The sequence below is a fragment of the Lissotriton vulgaris genome, chromosome 5 (assembly GCF_964263255.1).
Source record: "Lissotriton vulgaris chromosome 5, aLisVul1.2, whole genome shotgun sequence".
Lineage (NCBI taxonomy): Eukaryota > Metazoa > Chordata > Amphibia > Caudata > Salamandridae > Lissotriton > Lissotriton vulgaris.
Window position 1 is genome coordinate 2,283,080 of NC_141693.1, and position 21,903 is coordinate 2,304,982.

Here is a 21,903-nt window from a genome sequence, read left to right on the forward strand (position 1 = left end):
GTGGTTCTTGGTAGCCCTATAGATACTGGCCACACAGACCTAGCTGCAGATAGGGGTGTGACGCAAACCCACCTCCCCCAGAAAAATGAGCTGAGGGGCCACTGAAACTCTCATACCTCACACACATTCTCAGTATGAACTGGGGGCCCTTAAAGATGGAACAACACTACCGCAAGGGCCTGCGCTGGGCCCCTGGCTGCAGGGAGACATAAAGGCGTCATGCCAGCGCTATGCAAATCATTAAACAGTGTACCATGACGTCATCAACTGACACAGAATAGTAACCTTAGAATGTAAGGCAACGGCTCCTGCAAGGGGTATCGGGACATGTGTTTTCTCATGTCAGATTTTACCCAACCCACCATTAACAGAGATTAGACTCACTCATGGATGCTTGGTGACATTTAATCTTTCTTACTGTGCACAACAGACGGCTGCACACGTGTTTTCTGTACTGAGGACGCTGCCCATGTACGTCGGGTCCTGGCTTCTCTCTGACGAGTTTGAAAGAAGCTCTCTGTTGTCGTTACCACATGTTCACCACAGTCTAAGGACAGGAGAACTCTGCACGGTTTAAGCTGCAAGACACAAACCCCAAAGGCACAGAGTCAAGTACATCAGCTGTGATATGGTTGTAAATTAAATCTGTACATCACAGCACAAACCCCTATTTTCTGCGCACACCACTGATACAAGCATTTACATGCAAGATGTTTCTCCCCAAAACCAGGGCAGGGGTAAAGACTTTAGTCTTGGGTTTTGGAGAGGTCAGCTGAGCATGTACACTGACATATTTTATAACACATTTTCGCTTACACTGATTTTTCTCTGCTCTGAGCCTGCCTGAACTCTAATTCATTCAAAGTGATTTACATTTGCATCTTGGCACCATCAGAACATGGCTGCTCATAATACGCCAGGGATTCCCACCATTGTGCTAAGGCCAGCCTGCTGCCAGAGAGTACCACCATTATACCAATGCCAGCAATGTACTAGGAATCACAGTAGTGTGCAAGGGGCATATGTTATCAGGGATTGCCCCCATGGTGCTATGGGTAGCATGTTACCAGGAACTACCACTGTGCCACAGTCAGCATGTTGCCAGAAATTACTACGACTGTGCCCGCAATAACCTTCAAGCTCCTCACCCACGCACACAAGGCACTCCACGACACCGGACCAACATACCTCAACAACCGACTCAGTCTCTACACCCCACCCGCCAGCTCCACTCAGCAGACCGCGCCCTCGCCACTGTCCTCCGCATCCGAAGAGTGACCGCCCGCGGCAGATCATTCTCCCACCTCGCCGCGAAGACATGGAACACCCTCCCCATCCTCCTGCGGCAGACCGAAGACCTCCTAACCTTCAGGAGACTCCTCAGAACCTGGCTCTTCGAACAGTAGCAGCGCCCCCCCCCCCCCTCACGGGTATGTAGTACACTTTATAAATGCTATGATTGATTGATTGATTGACCATTGAGCCAGGGTCAGCATTTTACCAGGAATTATTACCTCTGTGCCAGGGCCAGCATGTTGTGAGGAATTGCCACCATTGTGCCTGATTCATAATGTTATCAGGAATAAAAACCACTGTGCCAGGGCCACCATGTTTCCAGAGATCACCCCCATTACGGCAGGTCCAGCATATTTTCAGGAATTCCCACCATGGTGTCACAGTGAGCATGTTGCTAAGCGTTTTCAGCACTGGGCCAGGCCCAACATATTGCCATGGATCAGAACCTTTGTGCCAGGGGGTAGCATTATACCAGAAATTACCACTAGTGTGCCAGGGTCGCATTTTGTCAAGGACTACCACCACTGTGCCAAGCTCACCATTTTACTAGGAATGACCACCGTTGTGGTGAGGATGTTGCCAGGATTTGCTAAGACTCTAACACGGCTAGCATACCGCCAGAGATTTCCACCATTGTTCCAAGCCCACCTAGATCCAGGAATAACCCCCACTGTGCCAGGCTAGCACCTCAACAGGGATAACAATCACCGTACCAGCATGTTGCCAGCCATTACCTCCATTGTGCCAGGACAAGCATGTTTACTGAGATTACCACTGTTGTGCCAGGGCACACATTTTCCCATCAATTCCTATCATTGTGCAAGAGCCAGCATGTTGCCAGGGATTACGATCATTGTGTCTGAACCAGTATGGTGCCAGGAATAACCACCAATGTGCGAGGGCGGTTTTTTTTCATGGGATAGGGCCAGGATTTATCACAAAGACGGAATTATTCCCAGAAATGTCAACCTCTGTGGTGCTAGGATCAGAATGTTGCAGGGATTGCCACCGTTGTGCCAGGGATTTCCTTTTACCAGCAATTACCGCCATTGTCCCAGTAGAGACAGCACCTTGGGCAGCATGGAGGGGGAGAGTATGGGGGACAAACCGGTGTGCATGAGAGGGAGGGCATGGGAGTGGGTATTGGCACCTGGCTGGGTCCAGGGAAACAGGGAGCAATGAGTGCACACAAGGAATGCAGGGTGGGGGCATCAGGTGTTCTGGGGGGCACAATGGGGGTACTGGTGGATGGGTTGATTTCTCTCCAGAAGTGCATCTCCATGAGCAGGGTGAGGCAGTGCAGGCACTGCTGCACATGGACTTCTTGCGACATGAGTGGAAGGATACACTTTTCAGCTCACATACTAAAGGGTGACGTGGTATGCCAAGTGATGTGCTTCAGTCCTCTTCTATGTTAAGCCTAACATGCTTTGCCTCAGTGCTGCTGCATAGGCAATACCTAATAAAAGGCCCTCAACTTTAATGCAAGTTACAGACCCTGCTTGAGGCTTTATGGGACCCCAGACTCCCACAGCGATACAACCTCTGTGGCCCCAACCCCACTCTCAGGGCTCTGGGGTCCAATAGAACACGTTTCTTACCTTTGGTATAACCTTTTCTGATGGAAACTCTAATCGCAGAGTTGTCACCTTGCCAATCCCATCAGTCATCAAACTGCATCCTGAAACTTTCTTCAGTAAGTGGTGTCATGAGTTTCTGCTGGCCATGCTCACACAGAACCATATATAGGAGCTATCCTTGCACGATGAAGTCAGTTTATTCAATGACAGCTTCCACGCCCTCAGACGTCAAGCATAAATACCAAATTGAGAACTTAGACAATGTGTGTCCTAATGTGGAAGTTTATTTCTCCCAAAAGTCCAATAATGGGGAGAAGGATCCAGCAGTGAAGAATCTGCAGCTACATAGAGTATCTACAAGAAACAGGTTTAATTAAGGTAAGTAACTTGTTCTTCTGATGGATACCTAGTCTAAACACACATTTCTCATCTTTTGAATCATTGCCATAGATGGGCCTCACATGGAGGAAGGGCAGAGTAGAGGACTTTATACCAAGAACTACTGTGAAATGATCATTTATTTATTTATTCTATTTTATTTAAAACACTTGTAGAGCGCGACTGTCACCTGACAGGTATCCTGGCGCTGAAGCTCACTCCTTAGGATGGAAAGAGACGGAAGGCTAATTAGGGAATTAGCAGTGAACGGGATTGGGGAAGAGCCAGGTTTTGATTCGCTTTCTGAAAGGCAGGAGTTTTGGAATTTGGCGAATGTTGACCGGTAAACTGTTCCAAAGTTTGGCGGAGGCCACTTTGAAGGATCTTCCCCCGGTCCTTACCTTGTTAAATCTGGGTACCAACACAAGGCAGGCTGAGGTGGATCGGAGAGTTCTGGTGGGGGTGTACCAGGAAAACATTTTTTGTAGGGATCTGGGGCCCGTTCCGTGTAGTGCCTTGAAGACAAGGCAGAGTGCTTTAAAAGCTATTCGCTGCTTCAAAGGGAGCCAATGTAGTTCGGCTAAGGCTGCTGTGGCCGAGGATCTCCTGGTCCAACCAAGGGCCAGTTTGGCTGCAGCCGACTGGACTCTTTGGAGTCTGTCCAGTAGAACAGCTGGGGACTCGAGCAAAAGAGCATTACAATAGTCAAGGCGACTAAGGATAGTACACCTGACTATTAGTGCTCGGGCCTGGGCGGGGAGTAGTGGCATGATTTTACGTAAAGAACGCAGTAGGGCCGAGCAAGTAGAGACTATTTTAGTTACCTGTGTTTCCATGCTGAGGTTGTTGTTTAGCATAACACCCAGATTGCGGACACTAGTGACCGGCTGTGGTTTTTCTGGGTTTTCCGGGGGCCAGAATTCTGTAGGAAATAGGCGAGGAATCCGGCTCCCAGAGCAGAATTAGGACCTCGGTCTTGGAGGAATTGAATTGCAGGGAATTCATGTGCAGCCAGCCGGCTGTGTCTCTTAAGCAGTCATGGAACGATTCCATGGGGATTGAATCCTCCCCCTCCCAGGAGAGGATGAGCTGGGTGTCGTCCGCATAGTTTACCGTTTTCAATCTGTGGGATTTGATTAACGTGATCAGTGGTTTTAGATAAACGTTAAAAAGGATCGGGCTAATGGACGAGCCCTGGGGTACACCGTGAGGTACTGGGGAAAAAGCGGATTGAAAAGGGGGGAGGGACACCGCCTGTTTCCTATCTCTCAAGTATGAGTGGAACCAGAGCAGGGCGGTGCCGTCGACCCCTGCCTCTCTGAGCCTCTTCAGTAGAATCACATGGTTAACCGTATCGAATGCGGCAGACAGGTCCAATAAGATCAAGGCTACTGCGTGGCCCCTGTCTGCACGCATCCGAAGTTCTTCCATGGCTGTAAGCACCGCCGTTTCGGTGCCATGGGCTGGGCGAAAACCGAGTTGGAAGTCGTCCAAAATGTGATTCTGCTCAAGATGTGTCGAAAGACAGGAGCTAACCCAGCGTTCCACCACTTTCGCTGGAAAGGGTAGGAGCGATATAGGTCGAAAATTGGATAGACACTCGGGGTTCAAGGAGGGTTTTTTTAGCAGCGGGGTGATGAGTGCTTGCTTCCAGGGGGTGGGGACAAATCCACAGCCCAGAGATTGGTTACAGATCCTGCGGAGAGTGTGGAATAGTTCAGTTCCGCACGCTTTCCAGGTTTTAGGGGGCAATGGGTCGAGGGGGGACCCAGAAGTGATTCCGTGTGCCAGTCTCTCGAAATCTGCTTTGGGGATAGGGGGGAGAGCCTGTAGGCATTCCCTTGGTAGGTGTCCTGAGCTCAGCAGCTCAAGGTTAGTAATGGCGGCTCCGGGGGAGTTTAGATTATCTTGAAAAGGGGGAGTTGCAAGATTCTGAATGATTGTCTCAATTTTGTTCGTGAAGAACTGTGCAAGATTATCACAGAGGGTCTGAGAAGGGGGGATAGTTTTCTTGGCACAGTCGGGGTGGATAAGGTTATCAAGGATCTGGAAGATGCTTTTGGAGCTATTTGCGGCGTTGACTATAGTGGAGCAGTAATTGGTGGATTTGCTCTCTGCAATGGCTGATTTGTATTCAAGGAGCTTGTTTTTCCAGATAATTTTGTTTGAGTCGCAGTAGCCTTGTCTCCACTTCCTCTCGGCCTGTTTACAGGCTAATTTGAGGGTTTTCAGGGAGTCGTTATACCATGGGGCTGGTGCTCTGCTTTTAGGTTTGCATCTTTTTAGTGGAGCAATAGAGTCCGTGGTGGATACTATCCTCGTGCAAAAGGCTCTATAGTTGTCTTCAACCGGGTTGATTGGGGAGAAGCTGTGGAGAAGTGTGGCTCAGGGGTTAGGTGGAGAAGTGTGGCTCAGGGGTTAGAGGCGGCAGACCCGGAAGCTGAGATCGGCCCTGGACCAGGGTTCAATTCCCCGCCTCGACGGGTCTTGGGCTTAAAAATTCCACGGACTCGATAATTCTCGCTCCGGTGCCTTCTCGACTCATGGGTTCACACTCTGCGACTCTGAGCAATAGCTTGCTTAATCTCCACAACGGCCCCTCGCGGCGGGATGCCTGGCTTTCACCTTGTGGATACCCTGCCGGGGTTATCTCACAGGGGAATACCAGGACGGGTTCCCTAAGCAAGCGCCGGGAAACCCTTTGTGGGTAGCTGTGCGCTATATAAGCTCAAATACATTTACATTTACATTCTACGTTGAAGACGGTGGTGGTGGAACTCAGTTTTTCCAGAGCTTTCCAGTCTCTATAATTAAATTCTGATGGGGCGCTATTATTCAGCTTTCTAGTTTTTGTGGTGGTAATGTAGAATTTGATAAGAGCATGAGCGGACTGGAGAGTTGAGTGCCTGGTGAAGGTATGGACTGGAGCCCAAATGACAGCTTGGCAAATGTCCAAAACAGGAGCACCCAGAGTCAGGCCCATGGGAGCCGCCTTTGCCATGATGGAATGAGCACTAAGTCCCTTAGGAGCGCTCTTTTTGGCCAAGACATAACACAGTTTGATGCAAAGAACTATCCATTGTGATACATTTTATTTGAACGGCCCTCTCCTCCTTCACACCATCAAATCAGACAAAAAGCTGAGTGTCCACTCCGTACTCCTTAGTCCTATCGATATAGAAACTAAGGCCAGAAAAGGATCCCATCTGTGGAACATCCTCCTCCTGAGAGGGATGTGGCGGAAAGAAGAACACTGAGAGTGCGGTGGACGGCTCACAGGAAGGGTGACACCACTTCTGGAAGGAAGGAGGCATGTATTCGAAGCACCAACATGTCAGGGTGAAAGGTGGTGTCTGGAGGATGGATTGATAATGGCTGAAGATCACTCACACAATGCACAGAATTTGAGGCAATGGGAAACATGAGGTTCATAGTCAAGAGACTGAGGGCACAAGTGTGTGGAGGCTCAAAGGAGACACATATCATACAAGTAAGAAATAACTAAGACCCTAATGCAGCAGAATGAAGAGAGCTGGGGGGAAACACATGTGTAAGTCCTTTTAAAAAGACACCACAATGGATGACTTGAACTAAGAGGGCTGATCTGGCAGATGTAGAAAGGCTGAAGGGCCAATAAGTAGCGTTTAAAAGGACCCACAGTAAAGTATTGCGGCCTAATGACAAAGCAACAGAAGGACATGAGACAACCTTACACGTGGAGGCTCTACTTGCTTCTCCTAGCATCAAGTGCCAAATTTAGACCAATGGCCAGAAAAGATGGATTTTGTGGAATGCCAGCGAGTGGCCAGAATCACATCTATGACCTCAGATGGAAGTTCCAACCTTCTCTGTTGGTACCGCTCAATCTCCATACTTGGAAGTGTAGATTAGGAAGGCTTAGCTGCAGGACCTGCCCTACTACTGGGAGAGCTGGACCTCTCAAACATGCAGATGAAGTGGAGAGAATATGCTGAAATTCGAGAACTCTATGTACAAGACACTCTGGACCCAGCCCCAGTTATGAGGATGGATTGATCCCACCTGACCTTCTTCAGGACCCGTGTGATCAGTAGCAAAGCGAAGAGAGGCTTGAGGCGAGAAGGACCACTTATCACCCACCTACCGAGGACTCCTGCATACTGCTTACACGTTGCATTCGTCTGAGAATAGCTGCAAACTAACATTACTCATTGCAGAACTACAGCATCAACTCTGTTACTAGTGATAGTGTATGTAATGCTTATGGACTGCCTTGTTCATATCCTACAACAACCTCACAATTTAGGCACACCATTAGAACACTAGCTATCGCTCCCAGGTGCAATGGGAAAAGGAGACAATCGACAGAGCAAGCTAAACTTTGAATCACAACCAAAGTTACTGCCCCAGGAAAGAACGATCGATAAAATAGGTAAAGATCCCAACAAGAGAGCGCTGGGACTCCTGATGAACACAGGCACCCACAGACATCTCTACTTATCTGCCCAGCTGTTGGCCACCTTCATCCAGCCTCCTGGTCCAAGCCTGCAGCCTCTTTGTGCAACTAAGATTCCCATCTACTTGCATTGGGCGCCCAGCGCTGGTATGCACCCTGCACCTGGCCGCCCCAGTGCAGCTGGTGGTGTATGGTTGGTGCTGCCTTGTGCCCCCCCACGCCCGCTGTGCTTGCTGGAACCCCAGGGACCTGTACCCTGAAACTGCAAGTTACCTACCTGCAACTAGCACCTTTTGTGGGTGCCCCCAGTCTCCATTGACTAACATTTATTTTTTATGTATTTATACATTTTCATCAAATACAAACAACAGCAACAGGCACTACAGCTCGGGAATGATTAATGGGACTAGATAAGAACATGAGTCCACGTTCGTATTCACAGATGCATTTGTCAAATCATTAACTTATTGAGTCTGAAAAAATACGAAATGTCTCATTATCCATGTAGCGGGCTGCCAGCCCTCATCGACTCCCAGTGAGAAAGAGCAATGAACTGATAATAAAGTAAAGAAAGGGGGCAGAAGGGGGAGAGGGGAGAGGAAGAAGAGGGTCTCTATGGCCGCAGCTGATGATGTATTACACCAGCACATACAATGCCTTCACAAATACACCCTCATTGTTCTGCCTGCACGTTTGTAGCAGGGTTCTCTGTTCGATCAAGAGGGTGGTGTCCAAGATAGCTCTCCAACGGTTCCCATATATTCTTAGGGCGCACCTGCACGGGCATTAGCTCCCAAATTTCAGGTAGCTGATTATGGCAGAATGCTGCGTCTTTAAGTCATTCATTCACACGCGGTTTGCGCTTGCGGCCCCAGCCGATTGCCGCTCACCTTTTCGCCAACAACAGCATGGCTGCCAGCTTCCTGTATTCTGCCGGCATACTTTGTACATATCCTAGTAGGGCAGTCAGCGGGGAGCGCTCAAATCTGTGGAGAAGTGTGGCTCACTGGTTAGAGCAGGCAGACCCTGAAGCAGAGGTCAGACCCGGGACCAGGGTTCAATTCCCGACGCGGCAGGGTCTAGAGCTCAAATGTCCACGGACTCGATAATTCTCGCTTCGGTGCCTGACCTAATCATGGGTTCACACTCTGCAACTCTGGGCATTAAGCTTGCTTAATCTCCACAACGGCCCCCGCGGCGGGATGCCTGGCTTTCACCTTGGGGATGCCCTGTAGGGGCTATCTCACAGGGAAAAGCCAGGACGGGTTCCCAAGGCAAGCGCTTAGAGACCCCTGGGTGATAAGTGCTATATAAATCCAATATACAGTACAGTAGTTTACCATTTCTTCCAGCACGTCAAAGACGCATCCCCAATACCCCGCCAGATTCAGGCACTCCCAAGCCAAGTGCAGAAAAGAAGCCTCCGGCATCCAGCAGCGCACACACCGTGCATCCACACTCAACCCCACTCTGTGCAGCCATACAGGGGTCCTATACAGTCTATGGATAAACTTGAAGTGTATTAGTCTAAGTTTGTAGTTGGGCGACAGTTTTCCTGGCTTGTGCGCAGCAGTAGGACTACATTTCTCCCATTTGCACTGAGCAGCAGGGATACTTATTGGAGATTCACGCTGCATACCAGAGTATAGTCGGGTTATGAGTTTGTAGGGGAAGGTGCTAAAAACTCTTCCAGAATGCGGAATGTTGGCGGGGCAATCAGAATTAATCATATAATGCGCGCAACGCTGCCCTCAACTGGAAGAATATCATTCTATCTAAAAGTCCAGTGTGTTATGTTATGTTAATTCATTTTATAATGCGCACAGCTACCCAACAAGGGTTTCCCAGCGCAAGCCAACAGAAGCTCGACAATCACCAAACATTAGCAGTGTTGATTAAAAAAACAAGTTTTTAATTGTTTACAAAAGTTGGGGAGCAGCTTCTCCCTCCGCATCGCATCAGGTAAGGAATTCCACATAGTGGGCCCCAGCAGAGAGAAGGAGCGACCTCCCATTCTTGACAGCTTAATCCTGGGAATCACAAATAGCTCCTCCGAAGAAGAGCAAAGTAGTCGAGAAGGATGGTAAGGGCAAACCAGATCTTGTAAGTATTTAGGGGCAGAACCAATCTTAATTCTGAACATATAACATAGGGCTTTACATTTTATACGATGTTCTACTTTAAGCCAATGCAGTTCTCTCAGAGCATTACCCCTGTTGGACATTCTGGGAAGTCCACATAGCAATCGGGCTGCAGAGTTTTGCACCACCTGAAGCTTACGCAATACAACTCTGTTAGACCCCAAAAAAAGAACGTCGCCGTAATCCAGGCGAGATGTTACAAGGGCCTGGACTACTGTCCTTTTGGTGTCCACAGGGAGCATCCTGTTTTGTTTTTTTGGAACCATTTTAAGATGGATAAACAGGTGGCTGCAATTTGTACTACCTGTTGTTTCATTGACAATTTATTGTCAATAATAAAGCCTAGATTGCGGACCTGAGAGTAAGGCGTAGGTAAAGGTCCCATTTCATCTGGCCAATGTTGAGGGCCCCAATGTTCAGAATTTTTTCCAAAGATAAGCACTTCCGTCTTATCCCTGTTTAACTTGAGCAAGTTGAGCTGCATCCATGCTGCAATATTGCGCAAGCCCAATTGCAGAGTAGTTGGGCCCTGTTTCCTATCAGCTGATAAAGAAAAGATGATTTGAGTATCATCGGCATATGAAAACAGTGTAAGCCCTGCTGCTTCAACAATCACTGCTAGGGGCTGCACATAAATGTTGAAAAAGAGTGGGCTCAAAATAGAGCCCTGTGGTACTTCATACCGAGATGTATAGGACTTTGAAGTGGCCCTAGAGGAGAACACCTGGAAGGTTCGCTTCGATAGAAAGGAGGACAGCCAGCCAAGCGCCGAACCAGCGATGCCCAATGCCTGTAAAGATTTTATTAATACGGTTTGTGAAACCGTATCAAAGGCGACACTTAGATCTAATAATATAAGGGCCCCTGTATCACCATCATCCAAGCACCGACATAGCATCTCAGTGACGCCTAGCAATGTGGTCTCTGTAGAAAACCCTGCTCTGAAACCAGATTGTGATGTGTGCAAAAATTGAGAGGATTCCACAAAAATGGCTAATTGGCCATTCACATGCTTCTCCAAGACTTTAGAAAAAGTCGGGAGCAGGGAAATAGGCGTAAAGTTAGACGGCATGGCCGGATCTGCATTTGGCTTTGGTTCTTCCCCTAGTGCAGCATCCATGCTAATGAAGACGACATTTGGGAACGCCCACCCCATTGTGTGCAATCGCTGCTTCTGCAATCGCTGGCAGACCCCAATCCCAGCAGTAAAGGGTAGGCCTGGGTGTCCGGTGAGAGGCACTGAGGGTGCGAATAGTGTGTTCAAGTGTGCCCTACACCAAAGTTCCTGCCACGCCCATACCGTAGATGCCCATACCGTACAGCCCACCTTGTTGATCTCAGCTTGTGTGCGGCTCTGAGGCCGAAACAGTACCATGTGCAGCGGAGTCAGCCTGCCTGGTCACTTTCAGGGGCTGCCTGCGCCATGAACTGGGTCGGATATATCCAGGGCAATCCAAAGTGGTACAACTCCATGTAGGGGGCGCCCAGACCTCTTTGGTCAAATGGGAGCGTGAGAGTCTCCCATGCCACTCGAGGCTGCCCACCAGCCCAGGTGAGGGATATCAGATTTGAGCGAAGCCTCCTCTTGAATTCCAAAGTAAGAGGGAGCAGTAGATTGACAAAGACATATAAAAACTTGCGCAGTATCAACTTTTTGGTGATGGCTATCCGGCCCACCAGGGAGAGCGAGAGGAACTTCCAGCGGGGCAGTTGGCCCTCCAGCCACTCCATGAGTCTGCCATAATTGAAACGCCACAGCTCTTCAAAGTCCCGACTGAGCCAGATACCCAGGTATTTCACCAGGGAATCTGCCCACTTGAGTGGAAATTCTGATTGAAACGTGTCCATGGCAGCCGTAAGCGGGAAGATCGTGGACTTACCCCAGTTTATTGTAATGCCCAAGAGGCCTCAGAACCTGATAATTTTATGAATGAGGGGGTCAAGATTTGTCACCGAGGGTCATATCGTCTGCATACATAGACACCAAGATCACCCGGGGTAATGGCAAGGCCACGCCGTGCGTGGTGCTATAGCAGTTTAGCTGCCAGCGGCTCCATAGCCACAGCGAAGAGGAGGGGCGACAATGGTCACCCCTGCCTTGTGCCGGGGGCCACCTTAACAGGAGGGAGATCCCGCCATTGATCCGTAACCTTGCCGTTGGAGTGGAGTATAGCAGAGATTTTTTTTAAAAAGGCAGGGCTCACAGGTCGAATGGTTGTATCCTAGGTCATGTCGGTAGGAAGGGCAGGCCACTGGGAGGAGTGAATCGCTGCACTTGCTATGTATTTATGTACGCCATGCCACATATTATGTATAATGTATTCTCTCCTGAAGCATGTGATTTCTGGTTAATAAAAATATATTTTTTTTAAAGGCAGGACTCGGGCAGATACGGGCAAGAAGCATAAAAAGATACGACCATTCCATGGTATCAAATGCCTTGGTTGCCTCCAAAAAAACGTCGGCGGCCGGGAGAGAGGCCGTCCACCTCATGCATGGCCACAAAAAAGGTGCGGAGGTTGTGAGAGGTTCTCCTGCCGGGGACAAAACCGTACCCATAAGGTCTAAGCACTGTGGGGAGTAGTGGAAGCAATCGAGTGGCTAGCATTTTGGGAGGATTTTATCAATGTTAATTATTGATAGTGGCATAGGGTCACACAGCTTTGGGTCCTTGACTGGTTTAAGAATGGGCCTATAAGAGCCTCTCGGAAAGAGGGGGAGAACTCCCAGCTCCTGTGATTCATCATACATGTGTAGGAGGTGGGAGGAAAGAAGCGGCGCAAACTCCTTATAGAAAGCGGATGTGAGTCCATCCAATCCCAGTGCTTTATCTCCGGGCATAGCCCAGATGACCCCAGTCACCTCCTCCTCTAAGAACGGCTCATTAAAATATCTACGGTAGCAGTCACTAAGACATACCAGTTCTATCGAATCAAGGAAGGGAAGCAGATCAGGGTGCACTTCTGTCCAATGTGCGGCATATAATGAGGAGCAGAACGCAAGCATTTCTGCCTGCACAGCCTCCTGTCCAACAGCACATCCATCCTCACCAACACGTAGCTCACTAATGTATTCGTTTACACCCATTGTTTTTTGAGAAGGCCTGCCAAAGTTTTCCCTGCTCGGTCCCCTTCGCCATATTGGCGGGCAGTTGCCTCTTTCCCCAAATAGTGTGTCTCTCTGTGTGCTGCCTCCTCGAATTCTGCCACCTTCTCCCTGATTTGCCCAAGAGTCGCCAGCTGGCTAGTCGCAATATACTCAGATTTAAGCGCTCGTATCTCCCTCTCAAGACGCCATAGGTCACCCCTGAGCGTGCCCAGGACTCCCGCCAGCTTGGCTATACACTTGCCTCTGATTCCAGTTTTAAATGCCTCCCATAACGTGGACGGAGAGTCCACCGAGCCGGCATTTATTTCTAAATATTCAGTTATTGTAGACCAAATCTCCTCCCGGAAGACCTGGTCCCGAAGAGCCCCGGCGGGACGTCTCTAGCTAAAGGCACTGTTCGGTGCATCAGGCAATGAGAATTCCAGCAAGACCGGAGCATGATCCGAAAGGGTTCAGGCAAGATGAGCTCTGTTGCAGACCCAAGCATCTACATCATGTGATGTCAGCCAAAATTCGATTTTGGACCACATGGGGCCGCGGTGGATAAGCAAGTTCCCTCCCTTCCTTGAAGGTGTTGACGATGCCATACATCTACCAATTCTTGGTTCTTGTCAGCCCACCCAGAGATGAGGACGGCGGGAGCCACCCGATCTATCCGTCCCCGGATCCAGGATCACATCGAAGTCTGCACCCTAGAAGATCGCCCGGGACCTAGAGGCTCCGCCAGCCGCCAGAACTCACCAAAGAACTGGGGATTATCTGTGTTGGGGCCATGTACCGATATCAGTCTCACCAGGTGGCCTTCAAGCACCCCGGCCACTATAACGTATCCCCCTTGGGGGTCACATAAAGCAGTGCTTGTGCGCCCTGGGAGCCCTTTCAAAGAATGATGGCTGTACCTCTAGCATTGTTGGAGTATCCTGCAATTAATTTTTGTCCCCTCCATACCGCCCTCAAACGCATACAAGTGGCACTCGTCAATCGCAGCTCTTGCAGGAAACTAACATCCGCACCATGTCTGTTGAGATACGCAGCCACCAATTGCACCTTTTTGCAGTCATTCAGGCAACGCACATTCCATGTTACCCCTCTTAGCGTGGGTGCTCGGTTAGCATTCTCACCCATACTTGCAGTCCCCTATATCTATGTGCGCCGGCATTGGAGCATCTCCCATCTCCTGTAAGTGTGAGGCCTGAGAGGGGAAGGGAAGAGGGAGGGGAAAAAAGATCGAAGAAAAAAGAGCAGTGTAACCAATTGAACTTACCCATCACCCAAACAACCCACCTCCCACCCAACATGTCTGAAGGTTTTCTCCCCTACCCCAAATGGGCCATAAAGACCAACTGCTAGATACAACATGGGACTCATCCCAGAGGTGGCACCAGGGGGCTTGGCATATCCCAGCAATTGAGTGCTGGGTGGCTGGACGAGAAACACCCAATAAGGGTAGTCACTCAGACAGTCAGGCAAGCATGCCCAGGATCTTTGTGGTGCTAATGCGTAAGGGAGGGGTCATCTGCGAAGGGGCTCAAGAAAGATTCAGGTCCTGCCAAGAGTTAAGAGTCCCACAATCCAGTCTACCTCAGGGGGCTTAATCAGAGTCTCAGTCCTTTTTGCTGACCGGATCCTCAGCCACCGGGTCCTTATCTGCTGATGAACTTGGCATCCGAATTCTGAGATTAACTAGGATCAGATCGGAGCCGCCATCTTGTCACCACAAGGGAGACCCGCGTCTCTTTTCCTTCACAGCTACCGCCTCATTTGGGCTGTCTGAATCTCCCAGCTTACGGTAATCAGTTGCTTCGCCTTCTCGTGATCACCATCCCTCGTTTGCAGGTTGCGATGGTCGCCCGAACTGCCATTTAATTAGAGGATTACCCACCCAGCCTGCAGAGCCTCACCATGTGTCGGCTATCTTGCAGCCGGCACTCTAGCGCCCCCCTCCATTGACTAACATTAGGCTCAGTGGCCTCAGCACCCGGCCGTCCCAGTGCAGGTGGTGGTGCAGTACCTACGGCGGAGAGCCGGCGCAACATCGCCAAAGTCGAAATCAAGCCCAAAGTGTCTATCTTTCACATTGCTAAGTTACTGCTATTGTTGACAACACAAAGTATTTTCAGTATCACTGTAAAGTATTTTACTGTCTTTGCAAACACAGTTGGTGGTGCAGTACCTACCTTGAACTGACCCTTGCCCAGTGTTGGTCTAAACCCCCGAAGACTGGATGTATAAGTTGATTACTTACCTGTAAATGTACTTAACTGTTTTCCTCCCATAGGATTGCATTGCATTTCTTGCTATTTGCACCAAGGGCCGGATTACAAGTGCGGCGTTCGGAAGACCGCCGCACTCGCGGTGGTGCAGCAGTGGCGGTCCACGGTCTGTGAGATTACGACTTTCACCGTTGTACCGGCGGTGGCCCTCTGCCTGCGCCAGGGAACCACCGATCCCTTGCACTGGTGCGACTGTGGGCCAATACAATATGCAGAGCAGGAGTGGCGCAATCCCGCTGAGCATATTTTGAGTTCCTCTACTGCCAACCGTTTCATAGCGGTGAGCACGCCATGAAAAGGCTGGCGGTGGGGAAACAAAGTGGGCCTAGAGGTCCTCCATGCCCCCGCTGCCATGGGGATGCATTCAGGGGGCTACAACACGTGCCTCCCTGTCAACCTGCATCCCAAGTTCCACCACGGCATGAACTTTACAGTCCATGCAGTGCTGAATCACTTTTGCTGTTCCCATTGCAGTGCCTTTTTTCTGGCACCGCCATGGGAACGGTAAAAGGACTGTCTGCCTGCATGAGTAATATTCGTAATCAGGCGGGCGGTCTTTGCGCGGCTTTAGTGCAGCTATGCCTGCGGAGAGCCGGCGCAACATCGTCAAAGTCGAAATCAAGCCCAAAGTGTCTATCTTTCACATTGCTAAGTTACTGCTATTGTTGACAATACAAAGTATTTTCAGTATCACCGAAAAGTATTTTACTGTCTTTGCAAACACATTTCCATTCTACCTGAAAAGTATTGCTATTTTAAAACTGGTATTTACCTGCAACTGAGTTTCTCTTGGTTCTAGAAATAAAAGTAACAAAGTAGTATTTGTATACAAAACATTTGGTCTTGGATTCAGTCTTTGAGTGTGTGTAATAATTTATTGCCTGAGTTTGTACAACAAATGCTTAACACAGCCCTCTGATAAGCCTAACTGCTCCACTACACTAGCACAAAAGAGAGTAAGGTATTATTTACGTTAACCTCTGTAAAGCCTCTGGGGATCCACTGGACTCTGTGCACACTATACCTTACTTTGGTATCGTATATACAGAGCCGGCTTCTTACGGTATTTCTCTCTAAATCCTAAAGGAACAAATTCTCAGCTCCATTCTCCCTGTCAGAGAGCATTACAGGAGCAGGTACACACTTACCTGTGGGTACGAGACACTGCACGGACTTCTATGTCGGCAACAAGACAAAAGGAGTCTGCAAAACAGAGAAGGGACAAACGTTTAGGAGAAAGAAATATTTGTTGAAATAAAAAGAGAAGTAGGATGTAAAGAATGTGAATTAAGAAAGATTAACGGAAGGTCAAGAGAACAGACAGGATAAATAGACTTCACCACTAGGAATAAAAGGTTTTTTAGCAATTGCATCAAGAATTTTCAATTCCACTAAGGACATGGAGGTGAGGATTATGCTTCTCTCGATTTACTGTAAAATTCACAGCAGTCAATCAAAACAGTGAAACACAAGAGACTGCATTTCCCAAGTTACCCTCACATGAGCCACAGTCATCGCACCAGTCATCATGGCTTCTCCCCATGAAACTGCCCCCATCACTATCTGAAGGTCTCTTTCTTTGTGGCCCGAAAGCTTAAGACAACTGTGTTCAACTGCAACTGTTCATTATTTCTGTAACTGCGTCAAAACATATTGGAATTTGACTCAACGGTGCTGCAGAATTCACAAACGTCAGCTAGAAATTTTGACACTGCATCATCCAGCAGCAATCCCCTCCTGCAGCCCTCTAATTCCACCACTGCAAGGAATTCCACCAAATATGCCAGCACTGCAACTCCAAGACCCTCATGATGAAGCATGACACTATGGGATTCATAGTGTGTGAGGGGTATTTTAAAAACACATAGTGTTCCTCCCGGTCAATTCCCGGAGTAACATTCCCATACTTGTGCACTTTACGTGAGTTATCACAATATATATAGATATAACGAAAAGAGTAATCTAAATCAACAGTAGCACAGGAACAAAAGACATATGCATGATAATACATCACATCTACTCTGGGTGGGATAATCCTCTCCTCCGTGTCTTTAATAGAATTGAAAATACTTGACACGATAGCTAAACATGCTTTTATTCTATGATAATTTAGAACCCAACTGAATCATTTTAGATGCCATGGCACCTCTGCAAGAATGTGCACCGAAAATCTCTTACTTCAATGCCTGCTTCAGACATGAGTCACCTCACTCATTTTGCTAATGTGGCCGACAACATTGGTTTGAAAGGTATTTGCAATACAATGAAATATCATTAAAAAAAGTTAGATTGGAGATCCAGGGACGATGGGCGGTATTGGAGTTGCAGTGCTGGCATTGCTGGCGGTATTCCTGAGCAGTAGTGGAACTGGAGGTCTACAAGAGGTGATTGGTGCTGGATGTTGCAGTATTGACATTTCTAGCTGACGTTTGTGCATTCTGCAGCAACGTTGAGTCAAATTCCAAGATGTTTTGACGCAGTTACACAGATGATGAACAGTTGCGGTTGAACACAGTAGTCTTAAGCTTTCGGGCCACATGGAAAGCTCTTCAGATAGTGTTAAAGGCAGTTTCATGGGGAGAAGCCATAGTGACTGGTGTAATGACTGTGGCTCATGTGAGGGTAACTTGGGAAATGCAGTCTTTTGTGTTTCACAGTTTTAATTGGCTACTGTGAATTCCAGCAATTGTGAAAGTTCTGCTTTGGCTTCCAGGGATAGATTCACCTGATTTGTATACAAGATGCCTTTGCACACAGATGTTCAATCCTTATGCACTGCAATGAAAGGGACCTGGAAATATTCCCTGGATTCACGAGAAACCTCAATTCCTGCAAAAAAGCCACAGTCCAAAACAAATGTGCCATCAATTCTGTCTTATCCTGAACCCCAAGTTATACATTTTCTTAATAGACAATTAATCGCACACCTCTAGATGGAAGATTCTCTAATATTGATTTCATAATATTGGTAAAAAACTAAGTGCTGAGGACAGCCTCAACAGGTGAACTGCAACATCGTAATACAGATTTTTCCAAAGGAATTGTAAACAAGTGTGGAACAAAATTGGTATAGTAAGGTATGGATCTTTGAGGTTTAAACGGACCATTCAATCAGTGTCCCAAAACACATCTCTGAGAAGATGGATTCCCTCCACCTTGAAATGTCTGTAGAGCACCCAACCAATGAAATCCTTTAGATCCAGAACTAATGTGGCACCCTACCTATTTTGTTCACCAGAAAAATATTGCTGCAAAATCCCCTCCGATGAGGATGAGTTGGCCGTATCACTTGTTTTTGTTGCAATTTTTTGATCTCTGTTTCTATACAGCTGTGTTCTTTTTATTTTTTATAAATCTTTTTATTGCATTTAGAACAAACAAAACATACAGTGGTCACGTAAGCAAGTTACAAAGGCGCACAGCAGATCACAGTGGGACTATAGGTACATTCATATGTTAACGACAGGGTTTGGCAGTATTTGACAGTCAAGTATCGACCCCGAACGTTGCTCGGTCAGGCTGGGGGGGTCGCATATAACACCCCTATACTCATTCCATTTGCTCCACACCTCCCCCACACCTCCCCCCATTTTTGGGGGCATCCCGAGATAAATACACAGTTCTTTCTTGTAACATGCACCAGTCCATGTCACGCTTCCAGTCCACCAGGCACGGAGCTATATCCGCCCCCCAGAGTCTTGCAATGTTCCGTTTCGCCACCAACTGGCCAAGTGTGACCCATAATCTGCATCTAGATAAAAGGTCCGTTGGTTCCCAGATGTTCAAAATGCATCGCTTCGCCTCAGGGCGCAATGCGGCCCCCACACATCTCGCTTACACCGCACAACCCTCCCCAATAGGCCTGCAACACCGAGCATTCCCACATCATGTGAAAAAAGGAGCCACTCATTCCGCACCCCCTCCTACATCTGTCATCTTCGCTCCTGCCCATACCCTTCGGTCTAGTGATGGAGATGTAAACTCTGTGGAGAATTTTTAGTTGTATGAGTCGAAGCCTGGATGAAATAGCAACTTCCTTAGGGGAGGCCAGCGCGGATTGCCACTCCTCGTCATCAATAATCAACCCATCCTCCTCCCACCTCACCATGAGGCCCTGCAGTAAGTCGGTGAGATTGTTTATCAGTTTCTTGTAGGTGAGTGAGATTGCATGTTCAGGCAGGTATCCATCGAGTAGCCTGTCCTCCAATGGGGAGGCTGGTGGAGGTACAGTGCCACGTGGGATGTTTTTCTGTAAGGAGTGACGGACTTGAAGGTACCGGAAGTACTCAGTGTGTGCCAGTTCGTACGACGCTTGGAGGGATAGGAAGGATTTAACACCATCTTTGTCCCATAGGTCCCCAATCCGAGAGATACCTTTGAGATCCCAACTCCGGAATCCCCAAGTACGACCCAGGAAGCTGAGACATTCCAAGACCCAAAGTGGGGTAGCCAACGTGAGCACATCATGCCAGCCCAACTTCCGCTGGACCATATGCCAAATTTGCACAGAATGTAGTGTAGGGCCCGTGAGGTCGTGTTTGAGTGGTAGTGAGTAGAGCACCGCTTCATAATTCCCTCCAGGCAGGAGCCTCCTATCCATGATGTACCCCGGGTCGTTACCAGCACAATAGGTACCCTGATTTATTGCCGCAAGATGTGCTGCCCAATAGTATCTGCGGATGTCAGGCAAAGCTATACCCCCTTTGTACCAACTACGAGTTAATTTTTGTAAGGCAATTCGTGGTGTTCCTGCCCATAAAAGGTTTCTCTGCGCCGTCTCTATGGCCGTAAAGTAGCACGGTGGAACAAGATCAGGATAGTTTTGGAGAGCGTACAGGAACCAGGGCAGCGCCATCATTTGAAATAGCGCCACTCGACCCAGTAGTGAAACTGGGAGCTTCTGCCAGGCTGCAGAATCGCGCTTAAGCCTCTGAAGGGGCGGGAGTAAGTTCTTGTCATACATCGCTGCCTTGTGCTTGGATATATAGATACCCAAATAAGTGAAACCCTTGGTGGCTATCCTAATAGGACAGTCCCTTGGGGGAACAGGGGCATTACCCTGGAGGACATATAGGAGAAATTTACTCCAGTTGATCGTGTATCCGGAGTTCTTACCAAAACTGGTGAAGATATCAAGGGTTACAATCAGCGATCTTCGGGGTCGGGAAAGATAGAGGAGGATATCGTCGGCGTAAAGCGATATTCTGTCCTCCCAACAATCCGCCCATCGGATCCCTTTCAATGCTACGTCTTGTCTGATCCATGTGCCAGAGGCTCTAGAGAGAGGGCAAATAGCAGGGGCGAGAGAGAACATCCCTGGCGCGTCCCCCTCTGTAAGGTAAAGGTCTCAGAGACCTTGTTGTTGACAACCCCCTGTGCCAGCGGTTACGAATCGAGGAGGCGCACCCAAGATATGAAGGCGGGGCCGAAGCCCAGTTTACGGAGGACGGCCATCATGTACGGCCACTCAAGGGTGTCGAAGGCCATCGTGGCGTCCAGCGATACCACCACTGCGTCCTCTTTTAGCGTGTGACATCTCCCCAGTACTCCATTCAATCGGCGAAGGTTGAGTGCCGTGTTCCGGTGGGGCATGAATCCAGATTGGTCCGGGTGGACCAACGTGGCGAGGACAGGTTGAAGTTTGTTGGCCAAGACCTTGGCCAATATTTTGGGCTCAGCGTTCAATAGGGAGATGGGCCTGTAAGAGGAGCACAGCTCCCTGGGCTTACCTTCCTTCGGTATTACGACTATTGTTGCAAGTCGTTGGTCATGGGACAACATTCCCTTGGACCGACTCTCGTCAAACATTCGTTTGAGATAGGGGCTAAGGAGATCAGGCTTGAGCTTGTAGAGCTCAATCGGAAGACCGTTGGGACCTAGCGCTTTGCCAGGACAGAGATCACCGATTGCACGCTCCTCCTCCGCCGTTGTGAGCGGTGCGTCCAAGAGGTCCGCTCTGTGTCCGAGAGGGCAGGCATCGTCAGATCTGTTAAAAGGCGACCGAGTCTTCCTCCGGGTGATCAGATCCCGTGCAGTAGACTGCCCTGAAATGACGAGCAAATTCCGTGGCCATGTGTCTCGGCTCAGTGATCATTGTGCCATCCGGCGTGCGTATCTCTGCCACTACTCTACTCGCTTTTTGCTTTTTATCGAGCCACACCATGAGCTTACCCGCCTTGTCCCCCTGGTCATAGATTTTACCCTCTCTAGTGGTGGCCATCTTTTTGGCTGCCTCCGTGACTATCGCTTGGTAGTCTGCGGTTTTTAAGGACAGCCTGTGGCGCGCCTCAGGAGTACCCTAGGCGCGTCCCACCTCCTCCAACGTCACTAGTTCAGCCTCTATGTGAATCAATTGCGCTTCCCTCTCTTTGCGTCGGCCAGCAATCGCCGAAAGGGTCTCACCCCTGAGGACAGTTTTGAATGCCTCCCAAAGGGTGACCGCCGAGTCCACTGACCCGTCGTTGGACTCTAAGTAGTTGGCAATGGAAAGCATCAATGCCTTTCGGAGGTCCTCATTTCACAAGTGCCAAGCGTTGATAGGCGCAACACTACCCTCCCGCTTGCTCCCTACGGTAATATGAACCAGCACTGGCGAGTGATCCGAGATTCCCCGCGCCAGGTGAGTGGCCGAGCGCACCACCATGTCGTGCTGCAGAGGAGAAAGGATATGGTCCAGACGGGAGAAAGAGTGG

General features: G+C 49.0%; 1 protein-coding gene across 1 annotated transcript in view; it reads right to left on the reverse strand.

Moving 5' to 3' along the window:
* Positions 1 to 386: 386 nt before the first annotated feature.
* LOC147709948 (uncharacterized) overlaps positions 387 to 21,903 on the reverse strand; it is a 111,434-nt gene continuing 89,917 nt past the window's right edge. The window contains exons 5-6 of the mRNA XM_086919907.1: positions 16,360 to 16,414; positions 387 to 578 (exon numbers count right to left, since the gene is read on the reverse strand). The gene's annotated coding sequence lies outside the window, so the exon portion shown is untranslated. The remainder of the gene's footprint in view (positions 579 to 16,359; positions 16,415 to 21,903) is intronic.